This window comes from Rousettus aegyptiacus, unplaced genomic scaffold, assembly GCF_014176215.1.
Source record: "Rousettus aegyptiacus isolate mRouAeg1 unplaced genomic scaffold, mRouAeg1.p scaffold_m13_p_13, whole genome shotgun sequence".
NCBI classification, from domain to species: Eukaryota; Metazoa; Chordata; class Mammalia; order Chiroptera; family Pteropodidae; genus Rousettus; species Rousettus aegyptiacus.
In genome coordinates, this window is record NW_023416288.1 from 68,870,952 (window position 1) to 68,892,773 (window position 21,822).

The following is a 21,822-nucleotide window of genomic DNA, read 5'->3' on the forward strand; positions in this document are numbered from 1 at the left end:
AGGTCATCTGCCCTTTCTTCGAGTACTTTCAGGGCTGGAGAGCTCACTGCCTTTCAATGATGATCATTGTGTAATAAAAAGCAAGCAACATTCACTAAAGTTATGGAAGTTATTTTCAGATTCCGGTTGCATATTGCAAATCAGAGAGTGTAAGAAATTAAAGTAGTTTGTAAGACATAAAAATGGCTTCTTATTCAAAAGAAGGCCATGTTTTCTATTAATAGAACACAAGTTTTAGAAAAGGTGAATTGTAAATATGTTCAAGAATCAAAAGAAAACATTAGACATTTGGAACAGAGGCAGGTGTTTATAAACAACAAGAGACTGTTTGAATAATTATCACTTTGGGGATGCAGTGCCCTAATTCTGATGAGTGGGTTCTGTTGGTTCTCAAGTTTCAGGTTGCTTTGCTGATTGTTTGCTTCAGGGAGCAGAAGGAGGAAGAGGCAAAGAAAGAGGGAGGGGAGGAAAGGGAGAAGAGGAGGAGGGACAGTTAACCAGCTTTCTGTATCATCTCACTCTATTATTCTTTCTCTCTAGGTTTGCTTTGCCTCATTGGGAAGGGTTACACTCTACTGACATGCAAACCCTTATGGAAATAGTACAACTGGTTAAAACCTACGAGAAATGTGGTGGAGACAATGGAATTTTTGTGTGAAATAAAAATTATGTTATTTGTGGGCATGGTGATATAATCAAGTGAACACTGGGGTATCTAAGATAGTCCTCAACCACACACTTTTCAGTATCGAAGATGGAGTCAGGGTGTTCAGCCTCAGCAACTAAAGGCATTCTCAAATTTGCTGGTGTATCCCACATCTAGGTACCCTCCACCATTCTCTCAATGTTTAACTTTTTTTTGGCTCTAGCATACTTATCACAGAGAAAAATTGCCCAGTTTTATACTATGCTCTTTCTATAGTTTATTTCTGGTTTATTATGGTTAAAGTAAAAGCTCTTTATTTAACTTGAAGTAAAAATATCTATTAAAGTGCTCAGTTCAGAGTGCATAGTTTTCATTTTAATTCATTCTAGGGGTAGTTTTCATTTTATAAAAACAAATGTAGATTTTGTAAACTTAATTTCTCAAGTGGTATATATTCTTCACCTGTTGAGGATAGAAAATAATTACAAAGCAGTTACTAACAGCAGGCTTGCGGGGCAACCATAAGTGATAAGACCTGATGTGCTAGATTACCACTTTTTATGGCAATATAAAATGAGTCGAATTTTAATTTGGTGTTTCATTGTTTTGCAAGATAATTAAAAAAAATTGTTTTTAGGCAAGGTAACCCTTGGTTGACCTCACAGATTGCAAGGACCTTGTCGGCCTACAGTCTCTTATTTTTTTAAAATTTTTTTTACACCTATAGCACCTGGTCTTCCTAGGTGATCTCCCAAGAATTAACTAGGCCCGACCCTGCTTAGCTTCTGAGATCAGACAGGATTGGGCTTGTTCAGGGTAGCATGGCCATAGTCTATAAGATAAATTTTTAAATGAATAAAAACTGACATGAATTTTTTTTTCTTAAAAATATTGTGTGTGTGTGTGTGTTTAAAGGATCTGGGAAAACATTAGTTAACTTAGCATTGCTCAGCATGGGCTGAAGTAGCAGGTAGGTATGTCTTCATTCTCACCCCTATGGTCATGAGAAAGTCACTTAACAGAATGGTAGAGATGATGTATGTTCCAGGAAAGACAAATTTCATAATTGGCACATTTATAATGTTATGAATAAAAAATTTGTATAAATCAAATGGGGAAAAATGATCTTCCGGCTATGCTATTATTGTTCTCTTCTGTCTTCTTGGGTTTATCATTTAGCTATTCTTAAAGTATAAAATTAATTATTTAAAATCACCCACCATTAAAGTGAAAAATCTTTATTGCATGTGTTTTTATATATCTTTATAAATACATTGGGACCTAGATCCTTTTTTCTTTTTTAAGTAGTAAGTCATTATTCAATAAGCACATCAGTCTATATCAGGCTGTAATCATCTATGGATTCTTCTCAGTTTTTACCACTGGTCTAAGAATGAAGGAAATTATTTATTGGGAGAATGAAGAAAATAGGTTTAGAAGTAAGTCTTTCATTCACTTATACGATTGAAAAACAAAAACAAAATACTTCATTTTAGAAAGAGCATGCTGTCTGGGACTTATTCATTTGTTGCTAGAATAAATTGAAATTGTAAAAAGAATTCTTTGAAAACCAGCTTAGCAATATCAATAAAGAACTCCAAAAACTTTCACACTCTTTGAACTTCCAATCCCATAAAATCAAGCCCAAAGGAATAACTAGAAGTAATCAAAGTTACTCCTCATAACATTATTTACGAATACAAAAACACTGGAAGCAAACTAAATATTTACCTGTAAGGCAAGAGCTAAATAAAATTGTAAGATAGGACACTGTGCAGTAATTAAAATATTATATTTTAAAGTTACATGGTATTGAAAAATATTTTTGTTACAATGTTAAAGAAGAAAGAAATCCTAAAAATAACTCATTGCCGATGGTAGTATTACTTGTGATATTTATTGATTTATTCAATTTTTTCTCTTTATCCAACTGTACCTCCATGAACATTATTACACACACACACACACACACACACACACACACACACACACACAATATAGCTAACTCATTCAAAAATGACTGAAAAAATTTACCAAAATATTGGTAGGTGAGACAAGTGTCATATTATATTAGTTTCAGGTGCACAATACAGTGATTAGACACTTATATAACTTATGAAGTTATAATCCTGATCAATCCAATAGCCATCAGTCACCATTCATAGTTATCAAAATACTGCTGACTGTATTTCCTATGCTATACTCTACATCCCATGACTCTTTTGTAACTATCAATTTGTACCTCTTAATCTCCTCCCCTCTTCGCCCATCCCCTTAAAACACCCCCCAATCTGGCAGCCATCAAAATGCTCTCCATATCTATGAGCTTTTTTCTGTTTTGTTTGTTCATTTTTCCTTTTCTCTACATTGCACATACAAACGAAATCATATGACATTTTCTTTCTCTGTCTAACTTATCCCACTGAGCACAAGGTCCATCTATGTTATTGCATATGGCGAGATTTCATTCTTTTTTTAATGGCTGAGTAATATTCCATTGTTCATATGTAGTTGTCCCTTCCTTTTCCATTCATTCATTTATAGACATCCAGTTTGCTTTTATATCTTAGCTATTGTAAATAATATTGCAATGAACATATGAATACACAAGTCCCTTCAAAGTTGTGTTTTTGGGTTTCTTCAAATAAATACCCAGAAGTGGAATGGCTGGGTCCTTCTTTGTCTTTGGTTATAACCTTCGTTTTAAAGTTTATTTTGTCTTGTATAAGTATTATTACCCTAGCTTTTCTTTTTTTTTTGTTTCCATTTTCATGAAACATCTTTTTTTCTTCCCTTTATGTTCAGTGTGTGCCTTTCTATCTAAAGTAAGTTTCAAATAGGGAGCACATTCAAGGAAGGGTTTGTTTTCTTGTCCATTTGGCCACCCTATATATTCCATTGGAGCATTAACCCAATTACATTTAAAGTAATTATTGAAAGATATGTAGTTATTGGTATTTTATTATTCATATTATTACTATTTTTTCTTCTTCTTAAAGAAGTCCCTTCAATATTTCCTATAATACTGGTTTGGTGGTGATGAATTTCTTTAGATTTTTCTTGTCTGAAAAGTTCTTTATTGTCCTTCCGATTCTAAATGATAGCTTTTCTGGGTAGAGTGATCTTGGTTGTAGGTCCTAACTTTTCATCACTTTGACTATTTCATGCCAATCTCTTCTGGTTGAGAAATCACCTGATAGTCTTATGGGAGCTCCCTTGTAGGTAAATGCTTTTATCTTGCCATTCTTAAGATTCTCTCTTTGCCTTTAACCTTTGGCATTTCAATTATGATGTGTCTTGGTGTGGGCCTTCTTGGGTTCATCTTGTTTTGGACTCTCTGTGTTGCCTGGGCTTGTATGTCCTGGCACTGGAATCTGATTTGGGGAGCTGGATGTGTGGCTGAGACACTTTTGCTACTCTGGAGGGACCTCTACAGCTGATGCATGACCAGCCTATTCTTCTTCTCTGCCCCTCTTAACAATCTTGTCGTGGCTTCTCCTGTACGTCTTAAGTTGTAGGACTTTTGTTCAGCTAGATTTCAGGTGATTCTCAGTAATGACAATTCTTTAGTTTAGTTATAATTTTAATGTGGTCATGAGAGGATGCAAGTACAGCATTTACCTACTCCACCATTTTGACTGGAATTCCCTTTAAATAACTTTTCTTATTTTCCACAATGAACATATGCTTTCACAATCAGCTATGTTATAAAGTTGTAAGAGAATGAAGATATAAAACTTTGTATAAACCATGATCCCAGTTTCTTAGTAGAGCATCATATATGTTTATATATAAAGAAAAAAAATCACTAAGATGTGAAAAAGATAAAGTGCACCATCTAGGACTTGTTAAGAACTTTAGCCATGACTTTGTCAAACTTATTTATTTTAGAGATAAGAATGCTGAGGCAAGAAGTGGAAACAGATTCTTTCAAGGGCATGTAAGTTAGAAGTGCATTTGCATGCATAGTGATTCCAGAGTCACCAGCACGCTTCTGATTCAACCAAACATGGCGTCAAATTCAGGGCTCAATACAAACATATTTTGATTTGTAAGTCCCTAAAATCTGGGTACCATATAGCCAAGGGTACATATTTTAGGTAGCTAAAATCAATTGTAAAGAGACTCTGTATAAGTATTTATTTGTTTCTTTAATATAGCTTTCCGTAAGAGTGAAAATAGAATTCATCTCATAGTAAGGGTCAGCTTTATTTGAGTAAGGAAATTTTGAACCATTCAAAGAAAACAGCCACAGAAAATCATCACATAGAGTTCCCCCAAAGATCAAACCACTTATAATTTATTTTTTGAAGTTGCCAAAGCTGCTTTACAGATGGGGGTTGGGGTTGGGGTGGGGAGAGAGAGAGAGTCAGTCTTAGAGCAGCAGTTATCTGTGGCTGCACATTCGAATCACCTGAGAAGCAACAAAAACTCCAATGCCTAGACTGCACCCCAGTCCAATACGAATGATACTTGAGAATAGGACTAAGGAGTTGGGATGTGGTATATTTTTAATACTCTCAAGGTGATTTCAAAGTATTGTCAATTTAGTGAACCACCGGTCTAGAAGTTTTTGATAATTTATCTTACATCTTTGATATCTCATCTTTTGTTGCAATCGCCTTTTACTAAATGTTCAGGTTCTCCCTCTTTAAAATTTTTGAGTCTTTCATCAAATATTATAGCTAAAAACATTATTGAGCACATTTATTGCTACTACTTGTTCCTTCTTAAGTATTGTCATTGATATTTTCAATCATTTTTTATTTTTATTTTCACATATGATATGTGAAACATGGCTGTTGACAAGTATTTTTGTTCATATGAATGGTCACAAGACACTTGAGTTCAAGCTACCTTGGTCCGTTTACTTAGAATTAACTCCTTTTAAAGGCAATTAAAAAGGAATCCTTCATCTTTAAAACTGAATACATTTAACTGCATTATAAACAACTGTCAACTATCACATTCTAGATTAAATTCTGTGGTGAATATAAGTAGTATATGAAAAAATCAGGAATCTTAAACTTTGGTATTTTCTAGGATTTGCTTAAATTTGTTCTATTTTTTCCCCATTTTAGAGGAATCTTTAACTTAGTCTGTTTAAGTGCCTAGTAACAGCACAGGGATAAAAGCACAGAGATTTAAGTGTTAAAATAATATACAAGTATTTTTACTGCATGAATTTAAGTTGTTTAAAGATGATAATGTATACAGAAATGTGAAGATAAGATTTGTCACAGGATTTTAATTGTCGTTACTTTATTTAATTTCAGAATAATTTCTTGATCCTTAATTTATCAAAGTGGACTATTATAGAACTGGTATTTTGCTCAATGTTTGGTAACTCATTTGACTGCTTACTAAAGATATGGTGTTGTGACTGTATCTAGTATGCTAAGGGCTCTTTCTTTTTCTGGCAGATGTTGGTTTCTTGCATTTACAAAACTCTCAAACTGATAGCACGGAACAGCTTATTTTAATGAATGAAACCTCCCTTCTAAACGCTAACTGAAAATGCATTTTCTAATCCCTTCCCCTTCATTTATTATGAAAAAAGTTTTTAGGTGCCCTGAATTGCTAGAAGAAGCAGCTCAAGTTAGGTGAGCAGAGAACAGTAATTGTCAAATAAACTTAAGGCAGAAAAATGCAAGTGGAAGAACATTGTTTCAAGAAAAGTCCTCACTTTGGTCTTCAGTGCTTTGGGAACTTCAAATGGTTATGCATGGAAATTTGTCATTTCCTGCATTTCTAGTAGACTTTCAACATTTTAGTCAAACAAAAGTGTTGAGGACAATACTTGCTGCTAGTTTCTAATGTGCATTTTACAAATGCATCAGAAGTCTGATTAATAATGTGTAATATAAAACAAAAAACTGAAAGAAAGCAAAGCTTTACAACATGAGCGACATAGTCATTCTTCTCATATGTGTAAATTTAAATGTTGCGGGAGATTAAGTACTCAAGTTTTGCTGCTTTGGCAGATAGAATTTAAAGAACTATAATTAAAAAGAAAATACTATAATAGTTCAGGGACTTATTTTATTTTAAGGGACTTAAAATCTAAAAAAAAATTTTTACAAACTAACAAATTGCTTCTCATCAAAACCAAGAAATAGTTCATGTTAAACATGTAAATGTTAGGTAGATGATAATGATCTTTTAAAAAAAGAAAAAAAAAACATGTGTTCGTGTTTGTGTGGTAGTGTGAGCATATGTGTATGCATTTGTGCATGTAATTATTAATCTATGCCTCCTTAGTTCTCATTTCAAACTATTTTATTAAACTTGTTATATAGATTATGTTCACACTTTCCCAAATTGCTAAAATGTAACAAATCATCACAATATGTCACATTAAGTATGGCAATGTGTTGCCTGATGTATGCATAAGACATTTATATAAATAATGAACCATATACAAACTATATACATAGAAACCATAAACCTCTGCTTTGGTTTTTTGCAAACAATGAAAGTACAGAATGAATTGCCTTTGAAATCTATTCTCTAGTCCAATATCTGAACCTATATACCTACATATTTACTACTTTCATATTAATGTAGGAAACTATTTTTTGAACAGATGGTCTTTGAGCATTGTTTAAGCAATCAAATTAAGTATTTTAATTTACTTGAAAAAAAAAAAAAAAAACAGATGTTGCTCTGATGGGAAAAGTCAAGCTATAGCTCCATCCTCAGCTTCTGTCAAAGCCTCTATGCTGAGTTGAAATCATTATTTTCATTTAACTAATCTACACGCAAGAAGGTAAAGTAGATAAACACCACCAATAAGCAATTTGTCATGAAGACAAAGTTGGGAACATCCATTTAGGAGCTAAGTACTTCTGTTCCCTACTGTTCCTCTTTGTGTCACTATTCCCTAGTTTTACCACTCTAATCAGGGTTTGAGAGTGAAGAGTAAGAGTAAAATGACATCAGAGAAAACAAAGAGAAAAAACTATTCTAGGTGAAAAAATGCAACCAGCAAATCCGCACAGTCATGTTTGGAGTACAAATATCTGACTTTGAGGAAGACTAGTAGCGGAACATATTGTTGGCAAATCCTCGTTTATTTTTAATCATATAATTGGTTTTATTTAGCCAGATGTTTAGGTGATACATATTGTGGGAGACGGTTCATTGGGAAAGAGTTATGCAGCTTTTAAAGGAAAGACAGATGAACATGCAGGGGTAATGTAAGGCGTAGTTTCTTGCCATGAGGCTTTATGTAAAATAAAAACCTAAATCTAAATTGTTTCCTGCCCATTTTTCAAGGATAGAGCGAGAGAGGCATGTAAAGCTATCCCATCCTCAGTCGAAGAACTGATTGCAAGAGCCAGGCTGCTTTACCTTGTGGTGAAGCTGTTAAGAGGGGTGCAAGTGTGGGTGCTGAGGGAGTGAGAGTGGCTATCGTCACAGACATTGGAAGGAGAGAGATGTTGTGAAGGTCCTTAGAATTGACAAAGTTGCTACAGCAGTACTTTGCGTCACAGTGGCACTTTTATTTTTCAAACCTTTTTTAACATTACTGTCACAAGACATATTTAAGGAATATCAACTGTTTGTAACACTTTGGATATTAGCCAGAAAGGAAAAGTTACACATAGTTTTGAGAACAGGACTGGTGTTGTTACATTAGTGAAGGAAATATGCTTGGTAATTGGAATTTTAAGAAATCTGAAGATGATACTAACACTGTGAAGAAATATTATAAATAAAGGAATGGTCAGATCCTTAATTGAGAATCATTTATAATGAGAAAAGTAGTAAGTTATCTATACACGGATATGGAAGAGCATATCATGAGATTTAGTAAAAATTGGTATTGAGAGAACAATGAGAAAAATGCAAAGATCACACTAAGATTATTTGCAATAGAATAATTAAAAGAGGAAAGTCAAATATCACTAGAATTCAATTGCTAATTTACAAACATCTAATTTCCTTATGCAGATATTTTGAAATTATGTTCTAACAAACAAATTAGGTATAAAATGCTAAGAGGTAGAAGAAAATCAATTAAAACAAGTATTTACACAATGAGGGAGACAGACACGTCTCCAAATATCCTTAATATATTGCCTAACAGAGACAGTGCTTGGAGTGTTTTAGTTATCTTTTTTAAACCATCATTAGCATTTGTCAAATAAAAATCAATCCTCATCTGAAAGGTCCCCTGTCTCCATTACAGCTCAATCAAGCTGTCAGTCCTGTGGCTCTGTGCAGGCTGCTATCAAATCAACCTCAACTGTCCTCTCGCTTTGAATATCAATTGATAAACTGGAGTTTATGAAATCATCTTAGAGAGATATTATACTGTGTTTTACAGGAAAGATAATTTATACTAAAATAATTATTTTTCTATTCTCCAAACTAGATTTTCCTTAAGTAACATCTTCTAGGTATATAGTTGGCAAATGGAAATTTTCTCTTATGGGCGTATTTTGTATTTGTTGATGCAAAGTCAGTTTTATTTATTTATTTATTTATTTAGCTTGACGTGATTTTTTTAAAGTGGTGATTATATTTCTCTTTAGTGATGCAGGAGCAGTGTGTGAGGAGGTACAGCAGGGGAAGTAGCAGACGACTGGTAAACATGCAGAAGACTAAAGCCTTCTTTGAGTTCTTAATTTTGAGATGTACTAATAATAACGTCCTTCAAAGTAAAATAAATAATTTTGGATATTAAGTTTTATTTATAAATAAGAGGATGCAATCAAGAAATAATTAAATAATTTTCAGAGGGGCGACAATTCACAATTAGAATGTATAATGTTAGGAAAACGGCACTGGAGGATATTTTGCTTCTCTTATTAATTGAGGAAGCAGGTGAATCAGGGAATCAATTCTGGAATTAGAGCATCCACTAATTAGTAAAGATTCTTTGGTAATACTGTGGTTAAGGAAGACGTTAACCAGAACATATAGTGTGGTCACCTTAGGAATATATTGATATAGAAAGAATGAGCCTAGCATGAGTTGATTGAAAAAATAAATTACTAATTTATGCAAACATCCTCCTGGATCAAATTGAAATCAGAACTATGGACTAGAGTTAATATTTTATTTTTTTACTCTATTTCTTCTGTTAGCATACCCTTTCCACTCTGGTATTAGTGAGAAAGAATGACTGGAGTGAAAGATTCATTCGCTCCTATAGCCAAAGGTATTGAGTATTTATTGCGAAAGTGCCAGGAAAAACAAAAAAAAAATTAAAAAAAACAAACAGACATACCTTATCTTTATAGAGTAGATAAATAATCAATTTCAAAATTCTTAATAATTCATAATGATCCCCATCATATTTACCATAGCAAGTTTATACAGAACTTACTAAATTAACTAATTTTATCCACATGACAATCCTAAGAGGTGCTCTTACTACCTCAATTTTATTGATAAAGGTTTGGAAAATACAAAGAGTTTTAGTACCTTGCCGAAGGTAACAAAACAAAGAAAGTTATAGAAACCAGGCAACCTGGCCCAGAATCTATGCGATAATCTACTTCTCAACATTAATTCTAGGTGTTCTAATCGTGATCGTGCATTGTACTTTAAAGCAGTATTTCCACAATTAGAACATTTGCCACATATCTTAAGGAACTCTTTTGGAAGTCCTAGGGTTTGATTTTGATGATAATTTGCCCTAAAGTAGGATAACTAAATGTGTTTTGAAAAGAAGTACAATCAATCCCTTAATTTCTCCTTCATTTATAGTTTGAATTATTTGAAGTTCAATAAGACTTTTTTTTTTTTGATTAGTCTTTTATCCTAATAGTGGAGATGCACATTTGACCAGGGGTAAACAGGAATCTGATCATTCTTATTAGAAACTCAGTAGTTTTAAAGTCAAATGATTTTTAATTCATTACAAAATACTTATGGAGGTTTAGGCCTGAGATTTTTAACTTTAATAAAGAGCAGTCTTCATGTAACCCCACTGAATTTTCTACAGTAATCCTCAGGGTTAGGAAAAGGGTTTATTTGCTGCCTGCATCAAAGACGTTAAACTTAGTTCCTCCACTCACGCTGAGAAAAATCTTCTGTAAATGGTCCCAGATATTTTTGCAGTGCTTTAAATTGGAAAATGATGTATGTCAACCATTTTTCTTGTGGGTCTATTACCAAGAACCTACATGGGGAAGTGCTAAATTAATCCTTTATGCAGATATTGGTTAAATTCACAAGCACTACATGCATCATTAAAGTAATATATACATAACTGGAAAGTTGAAAGAAATGAATGTGTACTAGCTTTGATGCCACAAATTGTGATCTTATCTACAAATATTCAATTTTGTTCCCTAAACAGTGCTTTCTTTACTGACATTATGGCCTGTATGATGGCGATGTGCAAGATTTAAAATCTGTAACCAGTTTTGCAGGCAGAAATATAAATCTTAATGAAAATGTTATACTGCATAATTATCATGTCAGGAAGCAACTATAAGTCATATTTTATGCTGGAAGAAGAAGAAAAACATTTACTTATTTTAGATATTTGTGTTTCTCTGAAAAATATTTGCATATAAAGATAAGTGACTATAGAGTTTGTGGGATGCCCTCACCTTGGTAGCTGAAATTCTGAAAGTGCTCTACCATATTGCTCTTTGAAATAGAGATCTGTAGCTCAAGCTCTGTAAGTGTACCTAAAAGAAAATCAACTTCTGAGTTACAAATTGCCGAAAATTAATTTTTCCTCAGATCCTGGGCTATTTTTCAGATGACAGATACATGGATTTCAAAACAGTAAGTACACTCGAGGTAGTCATTTGTATCAAGTGGAAGAAGTGATATAATAAACATAAACTGAATGCCATTTCTGTTGAGATTTTGGATTACTAGGGAATTATATTAAGTACATATAATTATACATGGCTGTTCACGGATCGGGTAGCTAGAGCAGAATATGATTATATTTATTAAAGAGTTTTTACAGAGGAGAAGGTTCATGTTCTAGGCAAAAGCATAGCAATCATTGCGATTGCGGAGAAGATAATAAAAGTGTTAGTTCCAGAGGTCTTTGAATGTGGGAGCAAGAGCATGATGATTCTTTTACATGATATTTTTCCCTTGGAGAAATAAGTTCAGATGAAAACTAATTTCCTACTTCTAAAAATGCAAAATAGGTTTATATACAAACAAAATGTTTGAAGTTTTTCAATGCACTCATTAGTAAAGTATAATCGCATATCTCATAAATGAGCCAGAAACTAAGCCCATTGCTAAAAGTTTAGTACGAATGCCAATATATTTAAATGTATGTGTATAAAATTCTCTATGAAAATCACGTGTGTAGAAAGATAAATAACTTAAACATTATGAAAGAGCAATGTCTTAACAACAGTATAAACAAAAGAAATATGAGAATGGAATTTAGAAACCACAATTTTATATAAAAACCCTGTTATTCTGATTTGTGGCACTTCTCTTGGCCTCAGTGAGACTTACAGCAATAGAAATCCTTGCTAAAGAAGTGATACAAATATTTTAAAAAGTGTATTAATATCTAAACTATTTTACCTCAAAATTTAGAACCGTAAGGAAAACAATGTCTGTTTTCCCTTATAAATTCTTCTCTTTACCCCAATCCATGATGCTTTCTGCTATATCAGAGTGGAAGAAAACAAATGTCTAAGTAGCATCTTCAACATACACATGTCAGGAAGAGAAAAACAAAATTATAAGCCCCCGAACAAGCACATCTTTTTTTTTTAGTCCCAGAAGTTTCCAGGGACTCTATATGTGACAGCCATCAGCTATCCCCTGTGGACAGCTAGATGGTGTGCGAGCCTTCAATATCAAGTACCTTAATTTTGCTTTAATGAACAGGATGACCAGGACGCTCAGGAATTAAAGAATAATTGTGTAATCCTTGTGCTAGATCACTGGAAAATTGACTAATCGTTCTCACCTTGAAACTTCAGAAAGTTAAAATATTCGTCAACAATGTAGACTTTGATTTCCTAGGGAGAACAGAAGCAGAGTCTTGCAAATTTCTTCTCAGGTATTCTGCAAGGATATACAGTGTATTTTATTTTTTATCATTAAAAGAAAAAACACTGTAGGAAGAGAATCCCAAGCCTCTTTAATGGTGACTTAACAGACATGTACTTCATTTGAAAAATCATGGAATCGCAGGAACCTTCATTCTTGTCCAGAGAACAGTCTGTCACTTCACACTCATGCAGAATAATTCTTACAAACAGAATTTCTTAAAACAAGTGTGTTAGGATTTCGTGGATCCTAAATGGGCTTTTCAGAGAAAAGTTGTCAATACAACCATATTATGAGTTGATTATTTTATCCATTGGATGAATATCCAATATGGCTTTGCCATCATTCCCTTTACTGGTCATGCAAACTGAGAGGCTGTTACAGTCCTAGACACTTTTACTAAGTCTTAGTCCCTCTCTTTTCTGTGATGGATAGATGGTAATATATAAGTTATATAATACAATGATGTTTTAGAAAATATCCCATATTTCCCCATCCCATTTAGATTAGCAACCATTGTCAAATGTAAAAAAAAAAAAATGTTCTTATAAATTAAAATCATTTCACGTGTAGGAAAATATACTGTTCAATCTGAAAAACATTTTAAAGAGTACTAAGTACAATCTCCTCGCCCAGATATGGACCTCATGATATGACCCTAGACAATGGAGGTGCTTTGTCTAGGGTCACAGAGGTAGTAGTAAAGCAGATTTCCTCATGTCCAGTGGGCTTTACACTCCATTTTCTAATATGATGCCAGTAATAGGATAATGGTTCCATGAAAACAGTGTTATCTTTGTCTAGTCTGTGGGCACCTATTCATAAAATATATAGAACTTTACTTAAAATGTAAGAGAAATACATTATTTATATTATTTGAACTTAAATTAAGCATAAGTGAGTACAAAATTTGAAAATGAGAATCTCACCATATTACAAGCATCTAAAAATGTTACTCTACATGAATAGGCATGTTTGGCAATATATTACATATGATTAAAAAATGCAAGGTCTTTTGTAAGAAAATGAAAATGAAGATGGGTACGTTTTTTAGATTGGATTCTAAAGGATGAACTGACTTAAACCCATATCAAAATCATTTGAGGTTCTCATTAAAATGCAAATTCCTCAGCCCTGAACCAGAGCACTGAATCAGAATTTCTAACAGTGAGAACATTAATAATATATTTTATTATAAATCTTAAGTAATAATTAGGCATAGAAAAATTGAAATTCAGATGTTCAAGGCTTATACAACTACATAAGGATTATTAGAGGCAATTCTTGACAGTTTTCATGTTTTATAAAAAATACATCTATTCCATTGCTTTCATATATGTTTTCTTTGAGTGCATATAAAATCTCCTAAATTAAGAACTTCAACCTACAAGTAAATCTATGGAGAAAACTCCAAAGAGTTAAATTAATTCCAATGATTTTAAGGTTAGGTCTAATTCTATTACACTCTATCAAGAACTATATTGCAGAACTATATGTATTTATATCCTTGTTGAGTAATGCCTCTATTACTCAAACAGCTCTAACTCATGGAAGCAAACTCTTAGTAACCGGTCATTAATTCATAGGCTACTATTGTGGTTGTCTCCAATGAATCCTTTAACTGATGGACTATCAAAATGTGGTTGGGAGAGCCCAGGTCTGCAATATGGAATTCTTTTCCAGAAGAATATAAGGTGCCATCTCAAGTTGCTCATAAAAGCAGCCGTATTCATGGCATAGCATCAATTTTATAAGGAATCATTAACAAGAAGAAAAATTACAACAATATAGCATACATATATATTTGCCCTATTATTATTAATGGGTTCTAGCTTAATTATCCCTTTTTGTTCTTTTCAGTAATACTATGTGTTTAGGTATGAAAAAACAGAGGCTCGAGAAAAAGTTATTTTCTAAATGTGTTTATATATTATGTATAGAAATGAGGTATTTTTCCATTCATTTATTCATTTTTTTTTCCTGCTAGGATACAACTAATAGTAAAGAAGTAGCTTCTACATTTCTATTTAAGTAGCTTCAAATAGAAGCCCCATTATATAAATAGGCAATTTCAATATAGTTTTAGAAATGTTCAAATTGGATAAGTACAGGCTACAAGGGGGGCATATAAAAGATACATAAATCAGCTTTGGAGCATTTCGAGGGGAGTAAACACCTATGTGGTCACCTAAATGGATAAATTAACAAGTCAGAGTTAACCAGGTAAAGAAATGGCAAAGATGGAGTTAGGATATTTCAGGCAGAGAAACAATTTCTGCAAAGACTTGGAGGTAGGAATGTGCCTAGAGTATTTGAAACACTGCAGGAAATTCAGTTTGGCCTGTGCATAGAAATGGAGGAAAATTTGAATCAGATCATTAAGGACCTTCTGCAACATGTTCAGTTACTTGGACTTCAATATGTTGGTGATCGCAAGATACTGACTATTATCACTTTTACATTTTAAAATGATCCCTAATGGTGTGGAAAATGAATTAGAAAGGAATAGAATTGCAGGAAGTATGACCAGTTTCAAGACTTAAAAAATGAAGTCTAGGAAGAGACAGTGGAGCTGCAGATGATAGATAGGATCAACATATAAAAAGGGAGTAGAATAGAAAAGACTTAGTGATTGATGTGGGTGATGGGAAAATAAAGAGTATGGAAAGGTATCTCACATGCTAGGCAATTAAGCGAAGAGTGGTACAATCTGAGACAGGAAATATAGGAGGAAAGGCTTTAATGGTAAGAGAAAAGTCCTTCACGACTTCAATGTTTTTCTTCTGAATTATTTTTGAATAATAATACAACCATGTGCATGCCTATTCCTCCTAATAGTAGAAAGCAGGGAGAGTTCAGTTATATTTTCTAAGGGTATTCTACCCGTAACACGTTATAGCATTCTTCAACCAGCTCTTGAGAGAGCTCACGGAACTAAACAGGCACTTTTTAAATTTTTTTCTTTATAACATCATGTGAATCCTTACCGAATTTTCAACTTTAAGAGACATTCTTGTTTCTTATAAAAAAGAATGCTGTAATCTATTCTTTCATTACAAGGGAAAATAATTATATTGAGCTTTCCTCTACCAGATATGTCAGAATTCTATTTTAGAAGAAACACTTGTAACACTTGTAGCATTAGAATCTCTAATTATGATAAACAATAAATGGCTTGATCAGGGTCTAAGATAAACCATGAGCATAAAAACTTAATGTTACCTGATATTTCAAATTCAAATTTGTCTGTATTGTAGACAGGCTGAAGGTTTGTCTTGAACATAATTATAGCTTCCTACTACCTTTCACAAAGACACTTTATCTCATAGAATCTATGAATGGCATGTAGTATCTTTCATTATCTGCTATTAACTTGACATATTTACTTTTTTTCAGCAAATCATTTCTAATTGTGTCCACATTTGCTCCTTATTGATCTTTAGAGTCAAGTGCAGTGCCTGGTGTTATATACATTTACTAAAATATATCTGAATTTTTATCTTATGGAATTAAACAGAGTTTGCAACATCTTTTTTAATGTCTCAAATGAGGGCAGAAATGATTCTTTAAGATATTATTTTATTTTCGATGCAATTAATAGCCTGTCATTTCAAAATGAGAGATGAAATTAAGCCTCTTTTTACATAAAAATTAGGATGTGATATCCAAGAAAGCATCTTTCTGCTTCCCCCAACCTGGACTCTGCCTCTACTTCACAATAGAGTTTCTTCAACAAGGAGTCCACCTCATCACTAATTCGTGACCATCTCAGATTCATGTTTCCACATACCACACAATGGCTTTTTCACTTCGCCACTTGAATAACCTCCTTTTTATCAGTTTCAGTGGACACGTTTTTGTCTTTCAATTCCTTGACTTTTCTTTAAAGCTGACACTGTGAAACATGCTATCATCATCCTTTACCAAGTTCTCATATTTTATTCTTTTTCGTTTCTGACTTTTTCACCTCAATCAATTTTACTGGTTTATTTTCTGCTATATTTCCCTAAATGTGGGTGTTTGCACTTCAGAGAACCTTGCTTGTCACTCAGTATACTCTCTCTGAGCAAACTTGGCTACCCCCATATTTTCAACTGCTACCTTTGTGCTGATAACTTCCAAAGAGGTGTCTGTAGCCCCGACCAATGTGGAAAAACGCTTGACTCCATAACAGATCCCCAAGTCTGTCCAAATACAGAAATTGCCCATCTTTCTCCATTCTTCATAAACCTATTTGCACTTCTTCACATCTGATTTACTTTAGAAATATTTCTATTTGCTTAGGCACTCAAGCCATCAGAACTACTCTATAGAAGCCAGACAGTTTAGCATTTAAGAATGTGGACTCTATAGCTGAACTACACAGGTTCATACACTGTGGCTATGGGAAAGTACTTCAACTTTTCTGGGCCTTAGTTTCTTCATCTGTAAAATAAAAATGAGAATAGTTATACTTCATAGGGATGGTTTGAAGAGTAATTTTCATACATGCTTAGAAATAGTATATGTAAGTTATCATTAATATTTACCCTCTCTCCCTTCTCTTGCATGCCTTGAATCCAATCTTTTGATTTAATTAATTGTGTCTCCTACTCACTTGTTCTTTCGTTCATCTTCACCTGTACTGCCATCCTTGACAACAAGGACACAGTGGCATTTACCTCTTTATTTGCAGTGCCCAATGCATTGTAGGCTCACAGTCACTGTTAAATAAAAACTAAATTAATGTCTAAATATTTCAAAATCTGGCTGTGAAAATGGACTCCAAAATTCTTTTTTGGCAATCATTGGACTATTTCTATATTCTCTTAAGGTAATTATTTAGAAAGATTGATCATTCAGACACAAACATATTGGTGTATTTGCTAAACAGTCTTACCGTTTGTAAAGCTGCTGTGACATAGCATTACTAATGGCCAACTTACGGGCAAATCAGCATTTAGTGTCACAATTGAACATTTTGCTGTCTGCTATTTTTGTAGTATCAGGGAAGTCACATACAGCTTCTGTGAGTTCCATTTTCTTCTCTAAAATTAGTAAGTGAGGAGGTTCTCTTATATCGACTGCCTAAAGGGGGCGCTGTAAGAAGCAACTACCTCTCTTCTCAGCCATCAGCTCAGTAGCTGCGAAGCAGCAACCAACCATGCGTGAGTGCTTCTCCACCCGCGTTGGCCGGGCTGATGTTCAGACTGGTCATGCCTGCTGGGAGCTCTACTGCCTTGAACATGGCATCCAGCCTGATGGCCAGATGCCGAGTGACAGCAATACCATCGTGGGTGTGTGTGTGTTGGGGGCGGGGAGGGGGGGAGGAGATGACTCCTTCAACACCTTCTTCAGTGAGACAGGCGCTGGCAAGCATGTGCCCATGGCAGTGTTTGTAGACCTGGAACCCATGGCCATTGATGAAGTTTGCACTGGCATCTATGACATCCATCATAGAAACCTCAATCTTGAGCGCCCTACATATACTAACATGAATAGATCGATAGGTCAAATTGTATCCTCCCTCACTGCATCCCTGAGATGTGATGGAGCCCTGAATGTTGATCTGACAGAATTCCAGACCAACCTGGTGTCCCATCCCTGCATCCACTTCCCTCTCGCTACATGCGCCCCTGTCATCTCTGCTGCGAAAAAGCCTACCATGAACAGCTTTCCGTAGCAGAGATCACCAGCGCGTGCTTGAGCCAGCCAACCAGATGGTGAAATGTGACCCTCGCCCCGGTAAATACATGGCTCACTGCCTGTCGTAGCATAGGTTACGTGGTTCCCAAAGATATCGATGTTCCCATTGCCACCACCAAGACCAAATGCAGCATCCGGTTTTGCGGCCTGGTGTCCCACTGGCTTCAAAGTTTGCGTTTATTACCAGCCTCTCACTGCGGTGCCTGGTGGAGACCCGGCCAAAGTACGACGAGCTGTGTGCGTGCTGAGCACACCACAGCTGTTGCTTGCCTGGACCTCAAGTTTGACCGGATGTATGCCAAGTGTGCCTTCATTCACTGGTACATAGCGGAGAGCACGGCAGAAGGAGTTTTCTGAGGCCCATGAGGACATGACTGCCCTTGAGAAGGATCATGAGGAGGTTGATGTGGATTCTACTGAAGTCAAGAAGGTGAGGAAGAAGGAAAAGAATACTAAAGTTAAAATGTCACAAAGGCGCTGCTTTTACAGAGAAACTTACTCTGTTTTAAACAGAATAAGTTGAAAAGTTGTGATCTAATCAGTTAATTTGTATGTGGAAGTATATACTCTCTTTTACAATTACCGGCCTATGCTTTAAACCACGATGCTTTGTTACAGACCCAACCTGCCCATTTCTCTGATGGGTTTGAATAAAGTATTCCTTTTCTTAAATGAAATAAAATAAAATGAAATAAGTAAATAAGACTAGAATTATCACAATGATCCTTTTTAACATTTACGATTTCAATAGATTTGAGCAATTATTCAATGCTCAATATATGAGACACTGAAAGAAACAAATACATCATGTAAAAAATTTCAGTCAGGGATTTATTAAACTAATGCCCTTGATTTCTCAGTTTGTTGCTTAGCTCAATGAGAGGCTGGTAGACAGTATTTTCTAAAGGACTTTTTTTTTTTTTTTTAATTTAAATCTGCAAAATTTCCCCTGTCTTAGCATTCATTTGCATCTCTTTCAAAGACCAAACTTCAAAAAAGTATGAAAGATTTTAGCGTAAGCTGGTTACACATTAAAGTTTTGACCTAGAGCCCAGAAAGGGCTCTATAGAAAATGAATCCCTATCATTTAAGAAGATATTGGCTTTTAAAAATTACCAGTTCCAATATTTTATTGTTACTTTTTCCCTGATTACTTGATTGAAGGTTTTTAAAAAGGCATATTATTTTAAATCAAATTTGATTCATCATTCCACTTCAAGCAGAAAGTCTTTTAAATACAGTCTTTTAAAACTACTGAATACCTAAAATTTCTTCTGCTAACTAATTTATGGCAAGCTTTTTTGTATAATAAAAAATGGACTGCAAAAATGATTTCTGGGACCTGGGGGAAAAGATTTTCTTTTACAATGTTTATATCAATATTTATGAGTCAGCTGTATTAATGCTAAATTTTAACTGAGAATTTCCCAACAACTTTGGCCCACATGCACCATGTGCTTAAATTATTATTTTGTCAAAGACAGTCAGTCATATTACGATTTTGGTAGAGAAATAGGAAAGTCATTCCAGTTCTATCAGTCTATAGAAAGTCGTTTTGAATGCAACATTAAATCATTTATTTTACGTTAATGTTATCCTTCATCTGAGAACTTGTACTCCGAAGGACTGGTTTTTCACAATACATCCTTTGGAGATCAGAGTTACTATTTATTAAGGCCTTGATTAACCTACTAACGGGTATCATTAGAAAATTAATTCACAAACACATATTTTGTTGCAGAAGATTAACATATTGAGTTCCCCAAAAAATTGCAATTAGCTAAGGCCAAATGCTAGTGTATGACAGATCAGCGTATTGTAGACTAGATTGCAGGGCATGTGCCAAAGCACAAGCTATCTCACAGCAATAATTGTTCAATGGAGTCTCAGTTTCAAACATTCTGTCCCACTTTCTCCTAAGTATGCTTTTTTGTTCCTATCAGACCATTTGCTTAATTTTTTTCATTTAGAAAATGTTGCTACAACTATATACAAAACAATAAAATGATAGCTAGTAGTATGGTTACCACGAATTTAAAAATGTTTAAAAAAAACATATAATTTTGCTAATGGTAGCACTATGACTATCATTTCACCAAAGAATAACATTTTGAACTTAAAGCTAATCATATGCTCATAAAAGGTGACTCAACTGAGAGACTTATTAATATTCACTTTTTTAATTTTTTCTTTTAAATCAGTATTTAGGTTCACATGTTACTAATGCAAAAAGAAAAGGTTTACTCTGTGAACTCTGGCTATATCCTTTATCAATCATTTATCTATTCAGATAATTTAAAAAGCAGATGGTCTTGGAATGATGTTTTGAACTACCTACCTCCTTTTATATTATTGTGCCCTTCTGGATATAATGATTTCCTAGATATTTGCATTTGCCGCTCACCAGAGTATGTTTAATCTGTATAGACAAAGGGAGTAGATATTTCGAGGGAATAGGCATTATAAAAAAAAAAAAAGGAATTTAAGCCCTCAATTATACTGCAAATAAAGAACAAGTGCATCAGCTCATCACTTGAAAAGCTCAGGGAACAGCTGACTCAATCTGTTTCACCATAGGACATACACCATTATTTTCAATGAAAGAATCATTCAAGTGAAGATATTATAAGAAACAGTAGCTAATTAGTTGTTCAGATATATCCTAGACATCCCATTTAGTTCTTCCTAGAATCCCAAAGTTATGCACAGATAGATGACATTAATTTAAACCTGAGCTGAAAATAAAGTGTTAATGTCCCCCTTCATTTCTGGGGGTGAAGAGTTAGGGTGAGGATGTGTCTATGTTTAAAAAGAATAAGTTTTGAGAGCTGTTAATGTCACTAAGTATGCTATAATTTAAGGGTGTGATGGTTGTTCTCCAAATTTGTTATCCCAGTACCTATGATTGCAACACCTCTCCTTTTGTGATTCATCAGAGCCATTTATAATCCCTCGCTTGCACAGTTTTCTAGTTATTTTTATTATTTAAGCCTGGAATGAAATCTTATCTTATAAAAATCAAATCATAATGTTCTAGAGGTGTACCATTTTGTTGAGTTCCAAATTATATGAAAACATAATTAAACATGTCATGAAAATCTATAGATAATTTTCTAAAGGTCTCTGAATATTTTGTAGAGCTATGAAAAATATTAATAATAAAGGAATCAAGGGGAAAACTTAGTAAAAATTTAAAAGGCTTATAATTTTAATTTTATCATCCAGGTCACAAGATGTTAGCCAATTAGAGCAGTTGTGAATTTTCGAATCTTATATATATTCAGAGTTTAGTACTCGAAAACCACAAAACAAGAATTTTTCTCTTTTAATTGAGCATTATTTTTTAGATGTCTCTACAACTGCCACATAAACTAGGATTAGGTGTGAATGAGGCATAAATTATGAAATTTAAAGCAAAAGATTTTTAGTGAGCACTTATTAAATGTTAATAATTGTTAGTTGAAATATAGCTTAGGCTATAGGTGGAGGGA

At 33.9% G+C, this 21,822-nt stretch overlaps 1 protein-coding gene and 1 pseudogene across 1 annotated transcript in view; one reads left to right on the plus strand and one right to left on the minus strand.

Annotated features, from left to right (window-relative positions):
* Positions 1-21,822, minus strand: part of KCND2 (potassium voltage-gated channel subfamily D member 2) — a 449,220-nt gene that overhangs the window by 157,743 nt on the left and 269,655 nt on the right. The gene's annotated exons all lie outside the window — the stretch shown is intronic.
* LOC118610794 lies at positions 17,790-18,787 on the plus strand (annotated as a pseudogene).